Here is a 25,153-nt window from a genome sequence, read left to right on the forward strand (position 1 = left end):
TCAATTAGATGTGCACTTGATACTTTTATTTATATTGCCTGCCAAAACTAAAAATTAATGAAGCATGTAGGAAAACAACCACTATTTCTCTTCAAGCTTATTTTATGGTGCAAATCAATTCAGGAGTGGGGGGAATACATGCCAAACCTTTTTAATAAAGGACCCCAGCTCCTGAAAAGGGTGCTCTGTGTTATTGTCAGCTGTTTTTTTGACTGCCTTAGAGCAATTCTGGCTTGCCGCATACAGGCTGCACAGTGCCCTTGTATTTCAGTCAGGGTCAAGGCTGGCTACAGAGGAGAGCTTTGCAGAAAAAACAGATCAAGTAACTCAGTCGGTTGCTGACAATTTCTGCAGGTCCCTTGGTAAGGGTTTAAGACAATGAGAAGATATCCTCCTCAGCCTTGCCGTGCTCCTTGCAAAAATGTGCTCTTAGAGACACAGCTGAGAGCCTTCCCTATGTCAGAAGCAAAGCTCTTTACATGCCACAAGCCAGTCACAGCAGACTCAGGTTAGTGTGCAGATGGATGCTAGAAAAGTCTAAGAAGTGACTCTGGTAACTCAGTAGGTGATCCCTTCTCCTAAGGGTATGCAATGAACCTATATGGCACCGTGTTGCTGGAAGTACCACCCTAAAGAAAAGTTAAGAGACAAGGCCCACAGTGCTTCCTTATGGTTAGTAACATCATGACACTCTTAGAAGTGTTGAAGTCCTACTCAAATTCAGAAGTACTTTTGTCTCTCTGAATTACCCTACAGATGGTTTTGAAGAAACACCCATGCTTATTACCAGCTCTCATGTCCCACTCAGTTTATCTGCAATCTTTTCAGCAATGTCCGTGCTTTATCCCAGCAGCTGCTGGGATACAACATGCAGAGATTCAGAGGAGGGCTTATTGGAGGCAATGGCATTTTTCTGTTTACTCAGTCCATTTTAACTTTGTAAAGGCACTCAGTTTTCCAAGCACATGACTGCATTAACACTAATTGTAATGGAACCAAGGCATTCAAGAGCACCTACTGTCTTCCCAGGTGTCTTTGTTGCAGCCCAGGAGTACAAATCTTATGAAGTCAACTGACCGTGGTTTTTAAAAGCCGCCAGTTGCAACTAGACATCAAGCAATTCCAGGAGCTTTTCCTCCAAAACAAAGCAGCAGCTTTGCATGCTCATTCATCTCTGTGGAGACAGGGCTTGAATTAGCTCAGATTTGCATTAGACACGTATATACGTGCTCTTTGTATAGGTTAGAGAACACAAATAGCAAAGCTGCAGCCCGGGGAATGGCTGGGCTCTCTGACAGTGCATGATTTATTCCTGTCTCCTGTTTGCTTGCTTACTGTGTGCACAAAGACAAAATGAATTGGGTAAAGGAGATGATTAACTAGTAAAACAAATAGATAACCAAAAAAAGCCCAAATACAAATGACCCTTTTAATGGGCCACTTGATGCAGATGTTTGTATCCAAGCTCAAGGAAACTATTTTTAATTAAAATATTTTGTAACAAAAATAGACATTTGATTTTTTAATTTCCCAGCCCAAATCACTCCTAGCAAGGTGAGCCAGAATGACCTGGATCACTGAGTCAAGTGGCCTCAACTCACACACAGAAGATGTGTAAGGAAAGGAAAATGAATGGTATCAAATAAGTATCAAAGTAAAATTTGTGGGAGACATCCTTTATATTTACAGCAGTGTTTATGTAGCCAGTGGCATCCATAAATTATAGCAGTCATTAAGCTGTACCACGGCTGGCTTGGAGTCTTATAAATCATTATTTAAACAGCAACATTAAACAAATAGCATTTCAGGTTCTAAATTGAAAGGAGAAACAAACAACTCCTGGGGGAACAAATGCTGACTTCGTAACTCACAGGTCCTGCTTCTGAACACAGTCCAGCCTTGGCAGTATTCAAACCAGACCCTGGACACAAATGACAGCCTGGGCTCTTGACTGCCCATGCTTTTGGACTTAAGTTTCCACGTAGCAGATCAGCATGAAAGGGGAAAACTATGTGGCTTAGCCTAACACAGGATAAGCAACTTACTGCTCAAACTGTGGGGCCAAAGGGGATGCATTTCACTCCTCAGCAGATTTTCTCCAACTTAGGTTGCCTCCTCTTTCCTCCCCCCTCCCTTGATCAGCAGAGAAATCAAAGTGCGCTGGCAAGTTCTGGCGTATCTGTTTGAGTAACGTGGCCAGAAAGATTGTGATGTTTGATCAGTGCAAAATGGGAACCTTCCCCTTACTGCCACCACAGCTGGCCAAGTGGGAGGGAAGACTGAAATTCTCACAGGCTTTTCCAAAGATATCCCTTATCTTGAAAACTGGCTACGCTGCTAATTAGCATGCAGGATTAATCAAGCTGGACATAACTATACCTTCATGTGCTAAATTCAACTTCTCAGGCCATAATTTTTAATGCTACCGAAAGCTTTTGGGACCAACAGGTAGGTAAAGCCCTCCCACCCAGCACACATTAAAACAAGAGTGTTTAGTAGGAAAGTACTTGGTAGTTAAAAATCCCTGTCATTTCTACTCTGCAAAAAAAGATGAACAGAAATTGCAAAGACATGGGATGAATGTGCACCCTCGTGCATGTTTTACCAAAAACCAGCTGCTCTCTGGGCTATCCCTGAGGAGCCAGGCTGGACACAGCTGAATTGACTCCAATGGTTCTCATGGCAAGGCCCTCTATACACACTCAATAAAAACCATAGATTTTTAAATGCATGTATGTAGTAAGAAATACCCATGGAACTCCACCATGCTTATCTCACCGTATGTGCTACCACTCCAAAATGAGAAACTTTCCTATTATGTAATTACACCTCTTAAATAACATTTTCTAACGGGCTAGTGCTGCAGTCTAACGTTCCTCTACTAAATGCCACTAAAAATCATGGATTGTGCAACCTCACTGACAATGCTTATTTGTCACAAGAATTTTTCATTAACTTCTCAATTTCATCTGTTCCTCCTTTGGTTTGAATTCCAGACCTTGACTCAGACATATTTAAAAAAGAGGATTTGGGGGATTTAAAGGTTGTGTGAAACAAGGAAAAGGTGATGTCTAGCTATAAAAGGACAGTGAGACTTCTGAGGAGTTTCTGATTATTGATTTTCTATGACTCGCCATTTCTGATGGGCACTTCATTGCCTCACTCTTCATCTCCAACCATCCAGTGTTATAGCAATGCAGACATTTGAAGGCTGATGGCTCAACTTGGTGCTGAAGATAGCCATATTCCAGGACAAAGTAAATTTGCTATTGATATGAGTCATTAATACCCCTGCTTCTACCATTAGAGAAGTTCGAAGGTATGAAATAAAGGAGGTAGGAAAGTGAAAGAAGAGAAAGATGAATTCATGTTTAAGGGAACTGAAGCCATCCTTGGCAAATGGCCATTGAACTCCAACATGATATAGGGTAGATCGCATAAATCAAAACTTTCACAGCGAGCTACACTGCCCTCATTTTTCAGCCACCCACCTGTATTCAGATCTGCAGAGAAGCCAAGTGGTCACAGCTGCAAATGAGACCAGTGAGAGAGATACTTGGAAAACGCAATGTCCTCAAAAAATGCTTTGAAAAAAGATTGGACTCCAGGTTTCTCACACCAGGCAGCCAAAATTAGTCAACACTTCATAATTTCTGGCTTTAATCTTTGTAGCAGCATCATTACTGTTGCTGCCATTGCCTAAGGATGCAAGTGAAGCCACATTTGTAGGAGGAGGTGATCTCTTTTTATTAGACTGCCTGATACAGGCAGAAAAAGCAGCCCATGTTTGTATATGCCTGAAAGCTTGCCCGTTTTTCCAGTTACATAAATTTTCTTTAATCTTCTTATTTCACTTCCTATACATAAAATGGGAATAAATACATCACAAGATCTCTATGATGTTCATTTCATTAACATTGGTAAGGAACTAAGATGTTATGATAACAGAGCCATGAAAAAACCTGAAGGAAATTATTTACTCTGTCTTCACAGTGCAGTTTGAATAATTCATGGTATAAAATGAACAGGGTCATACATCTGATGAAGGCAGGACAGAGGATAGTAAATAACCTCCCACTGAGGGAGCACCCCCTGCCCTGCATGCTAAGGGTGCAGCACTCCCACAGTGAGCTACTCTAAAGTGAGAAATCTTGCTCATTAGTCATGTAGAAACAGAATTTTCATTTCACAGAAAATGTCAACATTCAAAATATATCTAACCATAAAATAAAAATGTCAAAATATCTCACAGAACAAAAGTTTGAAAACAATTCTGGGTTGGAAATAGTGACTTAAGAGGTTTCAACACATAACTAAATATTGTTATAAACCCAAGAGATTTGAAAACATTTTAATCCAAACAAAGATAAAATGTTGGGTGGGAAACTCAAGTGGAAACTTACTATTTTGGAACTCAGTCATGTCAATCATTCATCCAGCTCAGTTCTAACGTGCTCTCCCTCTCTGCTGCTGCTGTTTCAAAGTAGGGATGTTATGCTTAGTATACAAATTTTAAAATGTCTGTCCCTTCAGTCTTGCCTAATGCCAGTATGATTGCCTACACTGAAGAAAGCTTCGTAGCACACCGGAGGAGCAGGTACTGCTCACTGCCACATTTCAGTAGCATGAACCTTCTACAGAGCCATACAGCATTCAGACTAGCCAGGCCCTCTGTGTTCTCTTGGAAATGCTTTTGACCAGGTCTAGTTACTTTTCCTACCTTTTGACAGAATGACTTCCCAACATTAACGTTGGTGGGATGTAGCTTTCCTGAATTTACAGCAACAACTAGTTTCCTTAAAACTATAATGAAATAATGTGGAATAAGAAAGTTAGCTATATTTCACATTTTCTTATTTTTCAATTAGGGAAGTTGACTGAGGCTCTAATATTTATTTTCATAGCTCCTGAGACAGCAAATAATTGCTGAGCGCAATAAATGACATGATAATGTTTTTCCCTATTAATCTTGCACAAAATTTAGCTGCTTTTTTGTTTTTGTTAGGGCTCATTGTAACATATATATTTTTCCTGTGATTTGCTTACTGATCAGTAAGCAGCTCCAACAGCACACCCAAAAATTAATAGCAAGCAATTAAGCAGCAGCAGCAGCGAATTTTATAAAGGAAGTGTATTTTCCAGCGTGCATTGGTACCTACATATTATGGGGTATCTACAAAATCAAAAGGGGCAAAAAGAAACAGAAAATCAACACTTATTCCCAAATACCTATTAAACACTGTGTTTCCATGGTCATTGGTCTTTTTTTAAAAAATTACATCTAGTACAGCACATCTTTAAAATTTACATCCCTAAATACGAATGTCTTGACTTACAACAACGCAATGGAATACAGTAATTCTTTTAAAATCTGAAGTCTTATTTCTTTCAGTTGCTTTTTGTTGCCCTTGTTTCAATACCAGACCACATTTGCTATTTCATTCCCTTTTCTCTCAGGTACCACTGCATCTTCATGAAATTAAAAAAAAAAAAACAAACCCAAACAAAAACCATGAAACATACGAACACAACCTCCCAGCTTTCATACCTCTCCTAAAAGCATTAGTATATTTGTAACATAAGCAACTGGTTGAAAAAATACCAAAACAGTCCTTTCTGTGATTTTCTGTGCATTTTTCAAAATACAAACCTTCGAGAAGGAAAATAAAAAGGTCTGACTTTTATTATTAGCTCTGCTATTCCCATCAGACCTCTTTGGGTCTGAATGGGCTTGGAGACCAGCTCTTATCAGCCAGCAACCTTACCCACGGGAAACGCCGGCCAGACTGATCGCTAGCTCACTGGAAGATGAATGCTGCTTGCTGCATGCGGTGGACGCTGACAAAATCATGAGGTGGTTAAGATCTCTAAGCTTATTTATAGGCAACAGGAGCAGAATTAACACGGGTCCACTCTCAACATCAGACATGGAAATGAATATGAAATAAAACAAGGCTACTGGACACAGAACATGAAAACAGTGTTTCTGAACTTCCTGTGTGCCTCTTTTATTGGTAAACCTTAAGAGTTGATTAAGATAGGAAATACATATAATTTTTCACATTTTGCTTCCTAGAAGGCTGGGTTCAAATCCACTTTCAATTACTCTAGTAAATTTTATCTTTGCCTGTTCAGGCTCCCCAATTCCAAGCACAACCAACACTGCCATTGCACATAGTGGATTTTTTTCCCATTCTTAAAAACACCACATCAAGAAAAACATCATTAACATTTTAAAGGTGAAGAAACTAAGGCACACACCAACCAATTTCAAATAATGAAATGAGACTGTAAATTGCCCAAACCAGACTAACTCACTGACTCCTGTTCCAACCTCTACCAGCTGGACTGAAGCTGCCCAGATCTAAGAAAAAAGCCACAGAAAGGAGCGATGGGAGAAGATTGCTTGGCTCATCAAGAGCCGATTCCACGCAGGTCAGATATAACCTCTCTCTGAACCCTGCAGTAGTAGCATCTCAGTAATCTCTCAGTCACGGTCTTTCAGCGCTGCCAAACCAGTCAACAGAGGAACATTTGTATGCCCTGTCATGAAAAACACAAATGGAGGTATGACACTTAATTGTATTCAAACATCATTTTAGATAGGAATCATATTTTTCATTTCTAAAATGCAATTCTGCTTCTATAACTGTTTAAAGCAGTATCTCTCCTTTAGCTGTCAGCAGTATTAAATTAAGGTTTATGGCCTTACTGCAGATCAGTTGCTGGGGGAGATAGGTATAATATCACAAATCAGCACAATGAGAAGCATGCATATGTGGTCCCTTTCAGCAGGGTGCAGTGATGCATCCTTGCATCACGGCCAAATGATTTACTGTGCAAAGCAGCAGCCCCACAGTGGAAGAGCAATAGTTGTTCCAGGTAGCAGCAGAAGCTTGCTGGGGAAGAAAGTCTCATGTCATGCCCCTCTCCACTTTGCCAACCTCTGCAAAACTGTGCAGTTGTGTAAGTGAAACAAATTGTTGCCAAGGAGCTAATTTCCACTTTGTTTGAAAACTGAGCAACAATACCTCAAAAACTTGAAGTGTAAGCAAAGTGAAATTGCACAGGAGCACTTGCTGCGAGGGAGAGCAATAGTACCAGGTGACACATAACAAGTTTGCCACTGGGAGAGACTGAACACGGATGGAGGCTATCCAGCTTTCAGTTCTAGGGAAGCAAAAGGAAACACTGCAGTGTTACCCTACCTCCACACACCCCTGAACATTAGTATGTTGGTGGATGCTATGACTCACTGGTGAGTCTTCCAGCTGAATGCACTGAAGATTGCCTGCATCTCAGTGCTTTGAAGCCAGTCCGAAGGGACATAGATGTTCTTTGCTCTTGTGTATCAGGCTGTGCTTCAAGGCCTTGCTACACTTGAATGAAATTATCCCAGGAGCAAAGCTGCTGAAGGCCAATGGCCCTCAACATCAAAAAAAAGCCTGGAGAAAGACTCCTTTCTAGAGCCCGTGTCTCTGCCGGAGGGATCTCTGCTAACCCTTGAACATGTGGAAGACTTACAAATTGGAAATGATTACAGAAAAAAAACCAGACACAGTGATTAGCTCTGTGTAAGCCAAGGTATGTACTGAAGATATTAGGGGGAAAACACAAGAAGGGATGATATTACAATTCCAAGATGACCACCCGGGTTTCATGCAGTCTCTCTACTGTCTTGTGGCGTGCTAAAAGACACTGTAGTTAATGCTTTCCATGCAAGATCTCTTTCCCAAACATATACTGAGGTGCAGAGAGAACTGTAAGAGTTGACCAATATCATTACTCACAATTACCATGCCCTGAGGATGAGATGTCTGTGGGTTGCTAGCCACAGTAAAATAGCTAGACAAACGTTAAATAATATTAAAATGGCTTTTAAAAATTTTTAATACTGTGATAGGGATCTTAATAAATCAGTTGCTGTGTGTAAAGACAGATCAAGGAGACAAACATGTCTTATGTCTCCCTCTATGACTCTAGGTTTTCTTTAAGATCATTACCCTTCAATGAGCAGACCATGCAATCAAACTCTCAGAAGATTTTACACAATTACTCAGAACTGACAGGCATTTCTTTTACAGTTCTCATCTTCAAATTTGGCACCATACAATGTACACCAACCCAAAATGTTCTTTTATATCCACTTTGGCAATAGGCTTTCTGCTGAGTGCAAGTGCCCCTTCAAGGTTCTTCCAACCCCTCTTCCCCCCATTTTGATAACTGATTCAGTTGGCCATTAATTAATCCCTTAACTATTGTCAGCAATAGTATTAAATTATCACAAATTTGCTACTGCTGTTATTATGTAAAATGCTGCTCCCAGCTGGGTAGGTTTCAGCAAAGTGTTAACACCTTGTTGACTCTAGATAAATCGATTTATACAATGCAAATATACCTCTTCCTGGCAGACAAATCCTTTATAACTAATTCTTTTATAACTGCAAAATGATTCATTACACAAAATAGTGGAGTAGGAGGACACACAGCTTACTGCTCATTCTTCATCAAGACCTAGCAAACAGAAACATTTGAGTACAAAACAAGGAATAACAAGAGAATATGAAACGGGGTGCTAAAGTAAATGGGGTACTGCAAAGTAAATGGGGTTAGTCTGGTTTTGTAGCAAACAGGGATAATACGCTACTCAAGAATAATTACCGGAAGGTCCAGAAGGAGGAGCAGAGGACATGGAAATGACATACAGAACCCAACCCAGCCATACATGCACAGTATTCTGACTGCTTGGAATCAAAACCGATTAGGCATATGATGAACTAAGAAAGGAGAAATATAAGGTAATTTCAGAAAATAATGAAATTCAGTACTCTCCACCAAAGATCTACTGGGTTGAGGCATGGTTTAAAAGGAAATGTTGAAAAAAACCCCATCAATTTAGGAGAGGGTTACAGTTAACAAGCTGTACTGGAAAGGACTCAATTGACACCACAAACTGCACAAACACACTGAATAATAAAAAAGAACCACCAAACTTTCTTTTGGCAATGAAAGAGAATAGGGGACACCTAAAAGGTACTTTACATTTACATGTGTCTACACTTGGTCTTGAAGTATCAATTTAAAAGACCAAATAATGATTAACATTAATTTTTGTATGGATTTCATCAAGCCTTCTCTCTGAGCAGCAGCCATCTTGGGGATGTCAGCCATCTTAGGGAACACTGACTCTTCCTGTTTTTTACTTTGATCCATAGGTTGTTCTGTACTTGTACTTCCATTCATCCTAACCTGCCCATGGTCCCCTCCATGGTATAGTTAAGTTATATTGAGTGCAAAGGTGTTAGATACGTGCTATATATTTTTTTTCCAAAGAGAGTAGTTATAAAACCTCACTTTCAGCCCTCTCAGGGATTTAACTTTATGGGATGGTAGACACAGTTCACCAGCGTGTCACCAGCCAACTATTCTCATCACCGCAGTACCTCAAAGCCTGGAATGTAACACATAGTGATCGGGGAATCTACATTCAGAAAGTTTAGTGAAATATTATCAACAAAACCAACTGCCCTGGAATTTGTACTTATACCAGGAAAAATGCCTTGCCTCCTTTTCCAGGATTCCTTGATAAACAGCAGCAGGACTCTTATGCAGCAGTAGTTACAGTAAAGGCTCTCAACTCTACTTTGACTATGCCCTTCCTTCTCATCCCACAGGTAATTACCACTGCATTTTAGTGAGTAATATAATTTTAAACAGTCTGTCAATGAGGTATCACAAAAATGATAGAAGTGCCTTGCCCTAGCATCTAATATGGATAAAATCAATGATCCACTGTCCCACAGGCAGTAAGACAATCAGAAAGCTCAGCAGCCTCTGTGTCCACAGCAGCCAGGTCTTTATGGGCAACAGCCGCTGCATTGTCTGAAAGGTTTTCAGCAGAACAGCAGGACAGCTAACCAAACTACAAGCTGGCAAAGACAGGGTGGCAAACCCAAATTATTGGCCCCCTGTGTGTGAAGCAGTTTCAGCACAGAGAGTAGCAGTTCAAGTTTTCTCTGCGCTGCGAGAACTCATCCCATCCTACGTCTATTTTACCTCCCTCTCCTGTTCAGTCCAGTAACAATCCTGCTGAGAGGGTCTCTGGACAACCTGGCTGGTGTCTGCTAACAAAAAGTAGAAGTGAAAGGTATCTCACAGCAGTCACTAGGCCTCTTTCAGGTAGATCATGACTAAGTTACCAACTCATCCACTGTATCCTCAGAAATAAAAAGCCTGGCATCCTTTTCCCAATACCCAACAAAGGGAAGAAAGAATTAAATAACCAAGGACTGAGAACAAAACAGCCAAAACACAGCAGCCCAGTGCCACTTTTAGAGTACTTCAGCACTCCGTTTGTGTGTGCAGGGGCTTGGATTGCTAGCAAACGACCTTCAGAAATGCTGCCTATCAAATAAGGAATCTGATGGAGACTAACATCCGTGGAAAAGCATAAGAGAGGGACTCTGTTTGCAGTAGTTGGGCCAAATACTTATAACAGATCTCAGGGCCCTTCTGTGGCATTTCCTTCTGCAGTTTCTTCAAGCAGCAGATCTGTATTGCATTGAGTATCAGCAGAACTCGGAGATGGGCATTTCTTGAATCACCTTTTTGGAGATATAAATCACATTTCTAAAGCATCTCTCCACCTTCAAATGCGTGTCCACTAAAAAGAAGCTTGGGTCCAGACTTAGTGCTGGTAGTTTTCTATTGCTATTTTCCACTAAAAAGAAAAGCAATTTCCACTTAAATTTTGGAAATCTGAGCAGTTATAATAGTCTCAAGTACTCCAGTGACAAAGTCTGGAAGTAATTTTGGTCAGAAATTGAAAGTCTCTGTTCATAATCTCATCCTAAAACTGTAATAGATAGCCAGTGCTTCACCTACAGAAAATGTAATAACTTACACAGCATCAAAAATTGTTTGACACCACATATACATTGGTGAGTGAAGTCAGTGATTTATAACATTGCATGTGAGTTTTGTTAGTATCTCATTTACTGCATTAATCAGTGAATGCCAAATCAGCTTGCAGATTGCGTGTAGATCAGTTTAATCTGTCACCTTAATTGTCAGTGAAATTTTTAATGCTGAGTTTACATTAACTATTTTCCATACTGCTTCTCACTGAGAAAGCAATAGCAGTGTAATAGATTCATAGTGCTCACGTGAAACTGTGCAGGCATCAATGGTGGTTTTTCACTACTCTCCACATATGAGGTTCCCACAGTTAAATCTGTGTTTTGCTAATATTTACATGTTTATTAAAACATGCCGAATTAAGAGAAAGTCCTGTCAGTGCTAACATGGTAAAAAGTTGTCTCTTTGGTGCAGTGACTGAGTGAGTAGATTTCAGGGGATAGGACCAAGCTGAAATGACCCAGGGTTTCCTCAGACAGATGCTGCATTAGCATGTGGTAATGACTCAAGTGATTGTGTTATCCTCCATGCTTGTGATTAGCATTTAGTGATACACTCAGTAGAGCCTTTCACTTGAGAGCCTCCATGTGTTACACAAGGATAAGCAGCATCTCCATTTTTATTCTAAGTTTGTTACAAATGCAACTATAGTTGCACAAACCTGTTCAAAATTCTGGTCAAACTTAGTAAGTAAGTGTTTTGACAAAAAAAAAAAAAAAAAGAAAAAACCTGTAAATTTTAATACCTTTTCCTCAGACTTTAGGGTTTTTTTTAATTTGAAACTATGTTAAAAGGCATAACGGAAGGATGAAGTATCTGAAATGAAACAAATTTTGAACAAGTTTCCTGGAGCTAACCAATATTTTATTTCAGGTCAAGTAAAATCTTTTAGTTTAATGTTGAGCAAACATTTTTCTTCTGCAGAGGACATTTTTATTTTAGATGGCTCTTAAAAATGAGGGGTTCCTTTCCTGTGCAAACAAAAATATGTTCACATAGTGCTAGTTCTAAACAATAGCAAGGCCACATATCCCCCACAAAGTGTTATTTTGTTCTGTTATGGGCAGCGAGATGGTAGTTTGAAGAAGTGAAGAAGCTTGTCCAAGGTCACAGCGTAAGAGCCAATTTGGAAATCCTGATCAACACACCCCAAGTACTTTCAACTATACAGTCACAAATTCACAAGGTGAAGGTACTCCCCTTCACAAATCCCAGGCAATGTGAGACTCTAGCCTTAGCAACAATACTTCAGCTAACGGTTGTCAACGCTGATGAGTTAAACTGTACTGTAACGAGATCCTGGAGTTATTTGTGGCTGTGGTACAGGTAAGTCCCTTTGGTTGCAGGCAGACATCATCCTCCAGCTGCATTGGCAGGAGAGGATATTGCCTCCATCTGTTCAGGACCACTTTTCCCTTCTGATATGCTGATGAAGCAGCATATGCAAGTACTCCCTAATTTATTCCAGGCAAAGTCAGACAGGTGAGCCCAGAACAACAGTTCTTACCTACCCAAGGATTTTATGTGAACTTGTCTCATTTTCAAATAGCAGCTGCTCTCTGGGCTGCATTAAAACAGCTTACAGATTCTTGTGACCTGCTTAAAGACTAAAGGAGCAAAGCCACAATACAGTGGTGCTACAAGGTAGACGAGCAACTCAGCGCGTGGGCTCTAGTCACTTTTAAAAAACACCATTCTAATATGTGAGATAATTCTGAGACATGATAGTATTCTTACTATTTCATGCAAAGCAATTTATGGAAGAGGGAGTACTTCCCTTTCCCTTTTTTAAAGAGGGCATACTGTGGAACATCAGACTGCTAACTCCCGTTACCTTTGCAGCTTTGGGAAAACTTGTATATATAGCTTGATCTTGATCTGAGATACTCAGCTTCTAAAACAAGGAGAATGGAAAAGGAAAAAAACCAACTGCAAGTATGCTCAAGTTGACAGGAAATTCTGCCTCAATTTAGAATTGCACAAGAGTGACCTTTCTTTAAATCAAAGCTGGAGATAAAAGGGTGTGTTTATGTACAGGAAATCATAGCAGCTTCTTTGCAGAAGAGTATTTAAAATTATAAAACATGATACACATATACAAAAAAAACAAACAACCCAAAATTGCTACAATTTTCTGTTCAGAAAAAAAAACCATTTTGTTTTAAATTTTCCTGATAAAGAAGAAACATTGATTACACTAACATAAAGGAACAGAAATTCCCTGACATGACTCTTAATGGTATATCATGCCTAAGGTGTCTTGTCAGTTGAAATTTAGAGTAGAACTCAATGATCTCCAGGAACTGGATTTGAAATGACTAACTCCTGAATGTAACCAGATATCCATGCAGAAGTAGGATGAATTAAGGTTCAAGGCAAATGCTGCATATAATATAAATCTTAACCTCATTTAGAAGCAAAGTTGTTTAAGGCTTTATTAAGGGATTGAGTTACTGCTTCTGCAGAAACAGAAGTGACAGAGTCATTCACAAGGGTAATAAAAATAACCAAGATAATGCAAGAGAGGGAATTGCACATACTGGTAAGGAAGTAACTGAAAAAATAATGTGGATCTTCTATTACCACTCTTTGGAAAGAAGCATGGGATCCAATATCCAAATGCAACTCAATTTAAGTAGATTTTTCAAAAAAGCCTTCATTGAGGTCTCCCATAAAGGAATGTGGTCAACAAAAAAATCAAAGCTTTTACATGTAAGTGATTTTGTGAGGATACAGAGAAGCAATATGATCTACAGGGCTCCATTAGAAGGCTCTTTGCTGTAGCTCTGCTTCTACCAACAACCACTTTAGTTTTGACAATCCACTTCTGTATCCGAATGTTCTCCTATGTGAAAAGACCGTTTTTTTTAGAAATATACCTTCTTTTTGAGACCCACTCATAAAACATCTACAGAGGGTAAAAACCCAGGGCTGATTTCTGGTGTATAACTTATACAGGTTTCACAGAACAGCTGGTGGTTTTGTTTTTAGTTCAGAGAGGCTTCTAGGTCTGACCGGAAGCATTCTGTCAAAGATGCACGGATGAAGCTTGTATTGGTAATACTGGTATTGTAAAGTATTCCTGGATAGCACTATTAATCTTGCACTCAACAGCCATTTAATTTTTTTCAGGGTTTATTCTAACAGACTCTGAATAAACTCCTGCAAAATAATTACTATAAAATGATTTATCTAGCATGCTAATCAGTGAGTGTTGAGGATGTTCAATAGAGGATCCATTTGTTAAAGATTCCTTGCCTGACACTATTCATTCGAAGTGAGGAATTGGTAGGCAGACTTTATAGATTACAGGTATTAAAGCACCCACTGGCTTTAAAAGGATAGTTCTGTTAGAAATTCCAGGCTACAATTCTTCAAGCAAAGCATTGTCCCCTTTCTGACACTCTGATGATGCTATGATGTTAAAGGTGGAATGAATTGCTCTCTGAAGTGCCTCTTTTTTCTCTCTGTTGACTACAGAGGGACCCTAAAGACTAGCTTTGACATGATGCCTAACTTTCAGATAGCTGAAGTCACAAAAGATGAATACCACCTTGTCTAACTTCATACAACAAAGCATCTGAATGTCTGAACTAAATCTTGCCTAGGAGATTGAATCTCATGATGTTGTGAATTAGATGACTAGTTTATTATACAGATTTTATTCCCTGACAGTTCAGTTGAAGTCTAGACTGAGAATTGTGCTGAACTGCTTGGGAATTAGCTTTGCAAGTTGAAGTTCATGAGAGGATTTTTTTGTCTCCTATCCACTGAAAATATTTTCTAGTCTTTGTTCAAGTGCTAAAAAAAGCAGTCAGCATCAGCAGAATCTAGATGTGTTAAAAAAGAAATCTCCTATACAATATTGAGACAAAGAAATAAGGAGAAAGTGACAAGTCCATTGTTTGGCTTTGTAAACTGGAAAATAAATTGTCTTCATTTCACCTAATGCCATTCCTATACACTCTTTATGAACACTTGGCACTTGGCAAAACCTGCACAAGTACAGCAAGATTCCTTAGGCAAACAGCAAAGCTCTGCCATGACCAAGCTCTCTGCCCAAGCAACTTTCTGAATGAGTGCAATTTTCCAGAGAGGAAACCCCAGAGACAGCACTCAATTATACCAGCATGGTCACATTTTAGACAATGCCTAGCATCAACTAAAAACTCAAAGCTTACAGCAAGCCTACTCTTTACTATTTCATCAGTCAAATCCCTCGACTTAAACTTGTTAGAGATATATCCATAAACTGTTGGTTATTGTTGCTGCCACAAATGGCCTGATTCTGTTCACTCACTACTTCTCTCTCATTTCTAAGATTGATGAAAGGGCTATTTAAAATTGTTTCCTTTTCCTCCCAACTAATTCCATCCCAGGTGTCAACTATTCTAATGCTCACTCTTGTGGCCTGGCCAAAGGGCTTTTGTCATCTTTACTCATCTATTGTTGCCTGCCTTTGTGCTAAGGAATTAATGATTTAATTTCTTTGTCCATTGCTAGTACTCAGTGCACAGCACAGACCAGATTCCTGTGTGAGTAGTGCTCTTGGATGGTATAGCAATATGAATAAATGGGAACAGTAATAAACTCCCCTGTAGTATCTACAGAACAGTATCACCGTGGACTTGCAGTGTAGGAAGAGCAATTTTGCACGACTGACTTCCATTTGATGGCATCCTGCCCGGTATTGATGCTTCAATTTCACTTCAGCAATTACCTTAATTGTCCAGGAAAGGAATGCACTGTTTACTTGAAAAGTCAAAAATAATATGAACCAGAAAATGCTCTGACTGCTATTATACTTGAGAAAGACAACTGCAATGCTTTACAGACACTGCTGATGTCTGGTACTGCTAGTAACAGAAGCAGCAAGTAGAAGCACATTTATAATAATTTAAGGGGAGCTACATGAAGTCATAAATTAGCCCACATTCTACAAATCAACAAATAAGATGAAGACTACTTGCTACCATATAAACTTATAATGGAGTAATAATTGCCCTAAAGGTTTCATGATGAAATTAGATAGGCAGGAATGTTTTATGACTAAAGGGAAAGAGGAGGAATAGGCTTGTCCAAATAAGAGAAATTGCCTGATTTCCCTTGGGAGCAGAGGAAGTTGGAGGTGCTCCAAAGATAAAATTAGAAGAAAACAGAAGACAAACACAGTAAGCATGGAAGACCACTGCAAAGCACTCTGTGCAAAGATGAATAGGTTAAACATCTCTTGGAATAGAACTTTTTTTCAACATGTGATAGAAAAGGTTATTTCGGGTTTCTCACTTGTCTTAATCAGTTGCAAGTTATATTTTTAGAAAATAAACTTTGTAAAAAATGTATTTTGCAATCCCATTTCTAAAAAATCAATGTAACTTTATAGTAATATGTATCATTGTGAACACTAAGCATCAGCTCCAGCCTCCTTTACCTACAATGAAGGAACACCTATAACTTTCACCCTACTCTTCTGTTTTCCAAACCAGACTCTTCTGTTGGCTGTGAGGAGCCCAGCAATGACAAAGAAACTGAAGTCCAAATCAGCAATGTTCCTACCAAACCTCTTGTTAGGGTCCCTCTTTTTCAAAAGCTTTGATAAATATATAGGGACAGATCTTCAGGTGATGAAAGTGGTCGAAGCTCCAACAATTAATGGGACGGTGCGCAACATGCTTTACAACTTTCACCAGCAGCAGCTCCACCCAAGTAACTTCATAGTTACTCGCTTCACTTCCTTTACTTCAGGAAATAGCTCGCATGCAGTAAATACTTTCATTACTTTGCTGTCTAAGCCACTTGACAACTTTTGTAGACAGGTTAGTCACTTTACCACTGTTTTGTTACTGATGCATACAATAGAAGTGCCTGATGAGTTAACAGTGTTGCCAAAACTTTGCACTTAGTGTTTCTGATCTCACAGTGATTGGTTTATTTTCATTATGGTTTCATTAACATACAATCATAAACACATATATGTACACTGTTATTCCATGAGGTGCTTAAAGGGTCAACAGTGACTTTCTGTAAATCAATAGTAACACTAATAATATTACAGAAATATTTAAATTTCATCCTTTTCATATTCGTCTTTTTTTGTACCATATAATGTGATGCTGGATTTATGCAGTCGTTGCTTACAGATCTAAATGACGTCTTAAAAATCCAGTACATAATTTAGGCTTAAGTGTATAGAATATTCACTGCTGTAGCCTCTGCAAAATCATTTACTCTAGATTGTGGCTCACACAAATCAACCAAAACAGCTTAAATCCCAGTATGCTGCAACCCATTATCTCACAGAACTAGACAGATTGGCTCTCAACCCTCAAAGTTTTGAGGTATCAAAGTAGTCACTTTGTTCAACTCTATTCACATCAAATGAAAAATCCACCATCAATATTATTTGCGGAACATGATAAATCTCTCTGTAAGAGTTGACTGCATTATACTTCCTTGTAGATCTGAAAACCATTTCCAAACCTCTTATTTTTCTTACAAATTTGCTGATACACCATCAATCATGTCCCATGAACAATACACTTCAATCTGGAATTGGCCCCAGAATCCAACTGACTCATTTAAGTGCTTGCAACCTCCCAGTTGTACAAAACTTCAGCACTTCAGCTGGCAATCATTTAAAGAAGCGGGGGGAAAGGTATTCTTAACATTTCTTTCATGTAATAAAACCTGACTGGTAATTTAAGATCTTGCCATCTGTGTGTGACTTCTGGATCAATATGCCTTACTAGCAGGGCTTTCAAAGGCTCACTTCATAAAAGCCCTGTATGCCTCATCTATGGAGGTACCCTGCAAAACTGCCTCCATGGAAGAACAGTGCACAGTCTGTCCTTTCTCATCCTCACAGGTGGAAGGCATGCCTCAGTGCGAGTCAGTAATGATGGCATTTTTGAAAACTCCTGGGGGACTAAGCAGCACAGTTCCCATTAGTCTGTGCTCTTAAGTCACCTGGCAGCTTTTGAAAGTTCCTCTCTTTCCTCATGTTTTTCATGACTTCAAAGCAAAATAATCGCAACATACAGGTTTAATGATCCTCATTGAGATCCTGATGTGCAGCTACTGGTTGTGTGTTTCCAAATACAGCATGAAGGAGTCTCATTTGAAATGGCACGCACACCTTTTCAGAAAACTTTGGTCCCCTGTTACAGATCTTTAAATTTTTCAGGGAAAAATCGATGCATTGGTCAGTCAGTTGGAATTTCTATTCATGTATTATGGATTTGATTCAGAACTACAAGGTCAGGGCTTTTTGGTTTTAGTTGTTCCATTGCAGTGCATCTACTTTAGTGTATCCATCACTGCTGGCACCAACATGCCACACCTCTCCCACACTAGATACAGTGCAGAATTATTAAACAATTTCTGTGGTTTGGTGCAGCAATTGGTTTGCTAAGAAAGCTGGCTGCAGTAGACCATGCAGAAACAGAACAAAGCAAGCAGGGCTCCCCTGAGGCAGAAAGAGAAAGGTTTTGGACAAGAAAAGGGAAGAGCTGGACAAAATCTTATAGCAAGACTGGGGGAGATTTCCAATGAGACCGCTCAGACAGAGAAAACCAACTGAACTTGAATACTTCAGAAGATAAGCCCTGAGTTGTAGAAGTGCCCCGAGACAAAATCTGAAGAAGTCTTCACTGTGGTAAAGAAAGAGGAGTAATTATACCATTTCTCAATCTTGTATGCGTTGTACCACTACAGAGCAGTCGTACCTCAGAATCCAGCATTGGTGTGTTTGACACCTATGCAGGCTTCTAAAAAAATAAGGTTCTTGCTGCTGACATTATTTCATCTTCTACAACCTGGAAGTGCACACAGAAAATCTTCTTTCCTTCTTGTCCCATCTTGTCCTCATTCTTGTTCTTCATCTTCCAAAAATGATTTTGCTCATGAATGCCCTTCAGGCTCTTTTGAGTTATGACAGAAAATGGGACTAGCTTCCACCTGAACATCCACGCATTTATATTTGCATTTGATAATTTTAAATGTTAATTGATTAATCCTTTTGCATTTTATTCAGTTTTCACAATTCACTGAATTTCCCTCAGTCTCACTTGGTTTCTTTGCTGGTTCAACAGATATCAATCTAGTCAGTTCACTCTGGTTGATTGAGTGGCTATCTGATTAAGTTTGATTGCTCTAGTTAATTAATTGGATTGTAAATGTTTATTTCAATCACTTTCTAGCTGGTCAAACTCTTTAATCATTTCCACTATCTAGAACAATTATTCCTGCCTGATATCCTGTCATTTGTTTTCAGTATTACTGGTTTATTAGCATCTCATCTTTCCTCATCTCTCCCTCTTTTGTTTATTCTTTTGTTCACACAGTCTGACTCCTATCCTTTTTGCTTGATCATCTCCCTCTTCTGTTCTTACTTTCTAAGCTTCCCCGCTGTCTCTCACCTCTTATCAAAGACTACTGTAATTCTTCACAAGCATGAATCAAGTTGCATAGCCACGTCCTAACATCTTCAAACATCAGTCCTGTTTAAATCAAAAACCTTTCCTACAGCTAACCAGGAACTTCACGGATCTATATAAAACAAAACACAGAGCAAAACTACCCCGACTTTGTTTTAGCAAAACCAAGGTTCTGCATGCCCTGTTTTACAGGCTAGCAGTCTTTTGAAAATGCAGGCGTTTATTATGAAGAGAGAAAGGGAGAGATAGACTGTCATCTACTTACACAATGGAATCAGCTTGCATAAATCATTGAATCTGGAGTAATACTGGTTTAAAATCATTGGGTCATCCGTAAATCATCATTGTCCTCCCCATTTCTCAAGTGATAATAGTGAATCCTATGATTATTTCAATAAATCCAAGCAGTTAAAACATCACAAGAACTAAGTGGCAGCAATTAATAGTAATAAAAATAAGTTCAATTTGGGGAAAGCAGATTACAGAGTTCATTTTCTTTCACTGAATCAATGGCTCCCCTGTTGAAATAAGCCTTAATTAAGGGAGAAGGTCAGGATAAAAATCATATACAGCATTAAAAAGATAATGTATTGGCCAATTCTTCAAGGTGTTAAAAAGTACTTAAGACCCACAACTGACAACATTCACAGGGGAACTGAGGGATTTGCACTGTCTCTCAAGCAGTTTCCAGTACCTCTTATGAGCCGACCCTTCTCTTTTGATTATTAAAGCTTTGGATTTTAAAGGCTGAGATTTCTCAATTCTGTTTCTTAACCCAAATCACCTAACCTTTTTTGAATTAGAGTAGATGAACCTGCCCACTCTGGTAAGAGTAACTTCGCCTAAGAAACACCCACATTCAGTCCTGCTGTGGCAGATTCCAGCCTTTCCACCTTCTGTATGAATGTATCAATTTTAAAGACCAGTCTTACGAGCATTATTACACCATCTAAAACATTTCTTTATACCTCCCTCCTCGTATCTTAAAAAACCAAATATATCATCAGTTGACTACTTAATAAAACAACAGAACACTAAGTCCCATTCACCAACACACTGTCATGACAGACCTATGAAAATCAAATGCTCTAGATATTCAGGTTCATTTACCCCTCCCCTTTGGTGAGTACACTAATGTTCCAAATAGATTAAATTATTTAACATAACCATCACTGTCTAAATTTGGCCCCACAAGTAGGTGTTGACAGTCAGCAACAGAAATGCATAATCACTAATTCATTACTGTAAGAAGCTACTCTACCACTAATTGAGTTACTGCACCTTTTCTAGAAACAATACTAAGACTAAATTTGCTTAATTTTTTATTCCTAGTGTTACTATAACTTAATTTTAAAAAGATGAAAATGAAAAATGAAAAAAAGATAAGCCCCATAACAAGTGCATTAGATTTGTTTTACTTAAATGGGCACAAACCACAAGTGAAATAATTTTCATTTTGGAATTGCCTTAAAATGATCTAACTTCACTACAGCCACCACACTCATATGTAAAGCAGTTTTTTCTCCAACACAAAATCCCTACAGGATTAAAACACTAGCAGGTTAGGGATGGGTTTTGGCACACAACCTGAAGTCAGAATAATCAGTCATACCTCACGTGGGAGCAGAGGTTAATAGGGAGGAAGATGGTTGCCAAAACATTTGGAGGCAAATGTTCTTAAAATAGTAAGGCTTTTCCAAATGCCTACTTAGTGAAATTAGATCCACAGGAAAACCAGCTCAGTAGAACTGTATAAATAGCACAGGCCACTCCAAGGAAAATGCAGCCAATCTGCCTAATTTTATTTTTTTCTTTAAATGAAAGATACTCAGAACTTAATCCAAACATACTGAATAATTCCCATTGGCTTCAATTAACTCTGGATCTATCCTCTGGCTTGGTAAGCTCCTTAACCATGGCATTAATGCCAAAGAAAATTCTCCAACATCCTTTACAGAAAAACAACCTGGATAGGCCAAGTAAGTATTATGGTAAATGTTGGTCCTAAATCCAAATAGAGACAACTACTTCTGAAATTTAAGACTACTTTTTTTTTTAATCATGTCTATTTTTCAGTTTTATAACAACAGCACAATACTGACTGTGCTCATTGTTCTGTTCACTCATTTCCCTGAATTTCTGGGCAGTGGTGGATCTCCAGACGATATAAGATGACACGGTTGGTTCCACTGAAGGTACATGTCTTCTCTCCACTGTCCCATAATTACAACTAAGCAAACAATCAATAAAAAAATATTGACACAATTAAGTTAATTGCTTCATAAATCTTCTGTAAACATCTTGCAATGTTACTCAAGTAAAACTTACTTAGAAGTTATACAAAATTTTTTATGAATTAATTATTAACATCTAAATTAGCTGTAAGTGTGTCATGTGGGACTCCAATTAGAAACTTGTGTTTAAATTTTTTCCGGTGAGAACAAACAATCACTTGAACAACCTTCCCAGTGATGTAGTGGAGTCCCCATCGCTGGAGGTTTTCAAGATGCAGCTGGTCAGGGTGCTAGATAATCTCATCTAGGCTCCCTTTCCCACAAAAGGTTGGACCAGATGATCTTTTGAGGTCACTTTCATCCTGGGCTGTTCTACAGTTCTATCAGATACACCGATACTATTTCAGTTCGAGAAGTTTGGAAGAGGTTAACTTTTCTAAGCAATTTTCCAGTAGGAAGCATCAAGAACTCATTTTGAAAAGGGGCTCACTGGTATTTCATTAAGTTCAGTTAACCACAACATCCTGTCAGCAAATTAATTTATAAGACAAACTGCAGAATGTGAGCATACATGGGAAAACTGAAATAATACATATTCAGGTTTTGTCTGAATACACAAAAACATAATTTTAGTGATGATTCAGATACGTAAGTAATTTTTGTCTGAATACACAAAAACATCATTTTAGTAATGATTCAGATACATAAGTAATCTTGTTTGGAGAAAGCCTTTATTGATTTCCTGCAGTTGATTCATAAATCTGTTGCTAGACTATTGATCAAACAGAATCACAAAAAATTCTATCTGGCAGTTGCTCATATTTCTTCATACATGTTGCAAGTCCATATTTTTACTCTTCCCTCACTATCTCTTTTTCCAGCAAAATCACCTTTAGGTCTTCAAAATTTTTCCCTTCTTGAGAGGTCCTCTGCTGTGGATCAAGGATTTTGCTTTTAGTACAACCTTAACTTCATCTTTCAGAAATTTGCATATGTATTATAAACATGAGATCATTACAGAACTAACTACTTACCAGCTCTGAAGGTAATGAGTGTTATTTCCATGTATTTTCAGTATCTACTGAAAAAAGCTATTGCTGAGTGGATAGAAGCATTAACTTAATCAACAACACACAGTCTCTCCCCTCTCCAAAATAAATATGTTTTTTATGTTGCTTACTGAACTTGAAAACTTGAAAGCTAAGTGCTTCCTCTTGGACAGGCTGAGTGTCTGAAATAACTACTTTTAACAGCCTCAGGCTGAGTGTCTGAAATAACTACTTTTAACAGCCTCAGAGCATCATTAAACCTTTAACACATTTTAGAAGCATTTGAACTCCATGCCCCTTACTTAAAAAGTTACTTAGAATAGGTAATTTGAACATTGCTAAGTAAAACAATGTCTTGTCATTTACTTGTGCTTACTATTAAGTACTTTAATTAAGACTTTTGGAAATAAGTTAGCAGAGTAATTAATTTACAACTGCAATAAAAAAAACAGTAAGAAACCCATTAAATATCATTAATAAGTCAATACATTACTTAGGAAATGAACTCTATTTTTATTACTAGAAATTACCATCAACTATAAAATGCCACTGTATCAATTACTTTACTTGTAGAAGGAACAAATTCTTCACTGACATTATTAAATTAATACATTACTTCTTTACAATTTGTATTTTTTTTCCTTTGGATACTGCTCTTATTTAAATAGTAAGCTGTAAGAAAGAAAATTAGACAATCAATAGTTTAGATTTTACACACTGACAAACACAATCTGCTTCACATTTAAGACAGTAATTGAAAGTCAATTGGCTGTAGGGTGATGGGCGCTGCTACCTGTTAACTGTCCTGATCCAAAACCTATAGAGGTACAAGCAGCCTTTCTATTCAAGTAGGGGCTTTCTGATCAGAACCTCATCCTATTGTTCAGGAAAACTTTCTGTAAAAACCCCAACACTTAGTACATGTCAAGTGCTAAACAGCCCTTAAAGAATTAAAGCCAGAAGATGGAGTGCATGAGACGAACAGCAGTGATGAACTACAGCAATGATAAGAGATACACCAAATACAGTTTTGGCCAATTTTGAACATTTTAAAAAAACCCAAAAAACAAATAAACAAAAAATCGAAAAAAAATGAAACCAAATGAAACCCCTCAGTCTGCAAGGGCTTTCTTTTTTCTATCAAGCTAACCCAATCAAGACTGATTATATGATGGGAACTGGGAAGTGTGAAGATATTGAAGCGACAAATCACTTTGATTTTCTAATCTGCCATACTGTTGAAGGAAGGGAAATGTGGAGTACAATTAACACATTGCAATGATAGAATTATGTTTCCACTCAACAATTTTTTAGTGGGATATTTAATTTTTTGAGATGGGATATGAATCTAGAATTTTTAAATTTAGAATTAAAAAAAATTCAGAACATTATCAGCATCTGAACTTATTAATTTTCCATTCAATCCCAAATAGGCTATTTTTTCAGTTCAAATGCAATAAAAAACCATGATCTTTTCCATGATTAAAGAACTCAAGAAATGGAATTCACAATTCTCAAAAGCAAATCCCAACCTCAAACTTCTACCTTCTTCAAGCCCCTGTTGGCATCTGATTTAGATCCAAACCTGTATCCACCTGTGGAAACAGTAGCTTAATTTGCTAAGATTGTCTATGTGCCTTTATTTATTTTTAAATTGTGTATATGGTCTTCAAGAGGCTTAGAAAAATTAGGCTGAAGGCTTATTACTGTTTCTCAGATGTTTCTTTCCCAAATTCACCCATGTTTTATGTGCTTCAGTAACATTAAGGTATCCAAGCAGCTAAGCTGCCCAAAGGCTCCTAACAGCTGCAGAAAAATTAGATTTAGACTAATGTTTTCTTATTGCTTTCCCTACTTCCTCCAAGCCTAAGGTGCTACTCTCAGCTACCCCTCACCACCTTCTTTTCTAGTAGAAGGACACAGTACCACACCTTCAGCTGTGTGCAAAAGGCTTTGCAGTTTCATCTAACTGAAAAAAGAACAAGTGGTTTTCTTCCCTGGTGATATTATTCATACACTGTGTCCCGTAAGCAGAGCAGAGGAGTAGCCAATTGCTACAAATCTGTAAATAAAAATGGGAGATTTGTTCCTTCTTTTGCTCACAATGTTTCTTAATAGACTCAGCAACTGACACCTGTCATCTGCAGAACCATGCTCAGTACCGCTATGAGCTCACTCAGCCAATGTTAACCTTTCACTCAGCTGACCATCCTTCACCTATGGCTCTCCTTCAAGCACTCCCAAGAGAAGAATCGATGTACCTTCATGGGAGCTGAGTATCTCCCATAGTCTGACATAAAATTTGTTGCAATGAATGCCCAAAGCACTGTGGATTTGAATGACTTCTGTCCCATTCACATTTTTGTTTTGGGGAGTTGCAATATTTTCTTTTCAGCCTTAGAGAGATACCATGATGTGTTCCACGCATCAGCAACAGAACAGATGCATTCTGTCTGAATGTGCCTTGCGCTTTCAGCACAATGTCAGGCTGTTCCTTATCGGAGCTGAGAGATCACCA

The 25,153-nt window shown here is 38.4% G+C and overlaps 1 protein-coding gene across 1 annotated transcript in view; it reads right to left on the minus strand.

Moving 5' to 3' along the window:
• Positions 1 to 25,153, minus strand: part of LOC137667920 (ALK tyrosine kinase receptor-like) — a 61,684-nt gene that overhangs the window by 35,241 nt on the left and 1,290 nt on the right. The gene's annotated exons all lie outside the window — the stretch shown is intronic.

The sequence above is a fragment of the Nyctibius grandis genome, chromosome 1 (genome assembly GCF_013368605.1).
Source record: "Nyctibius grandis isolate bNycGra1 chromosome 1, bNycGra1.pri, whole genome shotgun sequence".
Classification (NCBI taxonomy): Eukaryota; Metazoa; Chordata; class Aves; order Nyctibiiformes; family Nyctibiidae; genus Nyctibius; species Nyctibius grandis.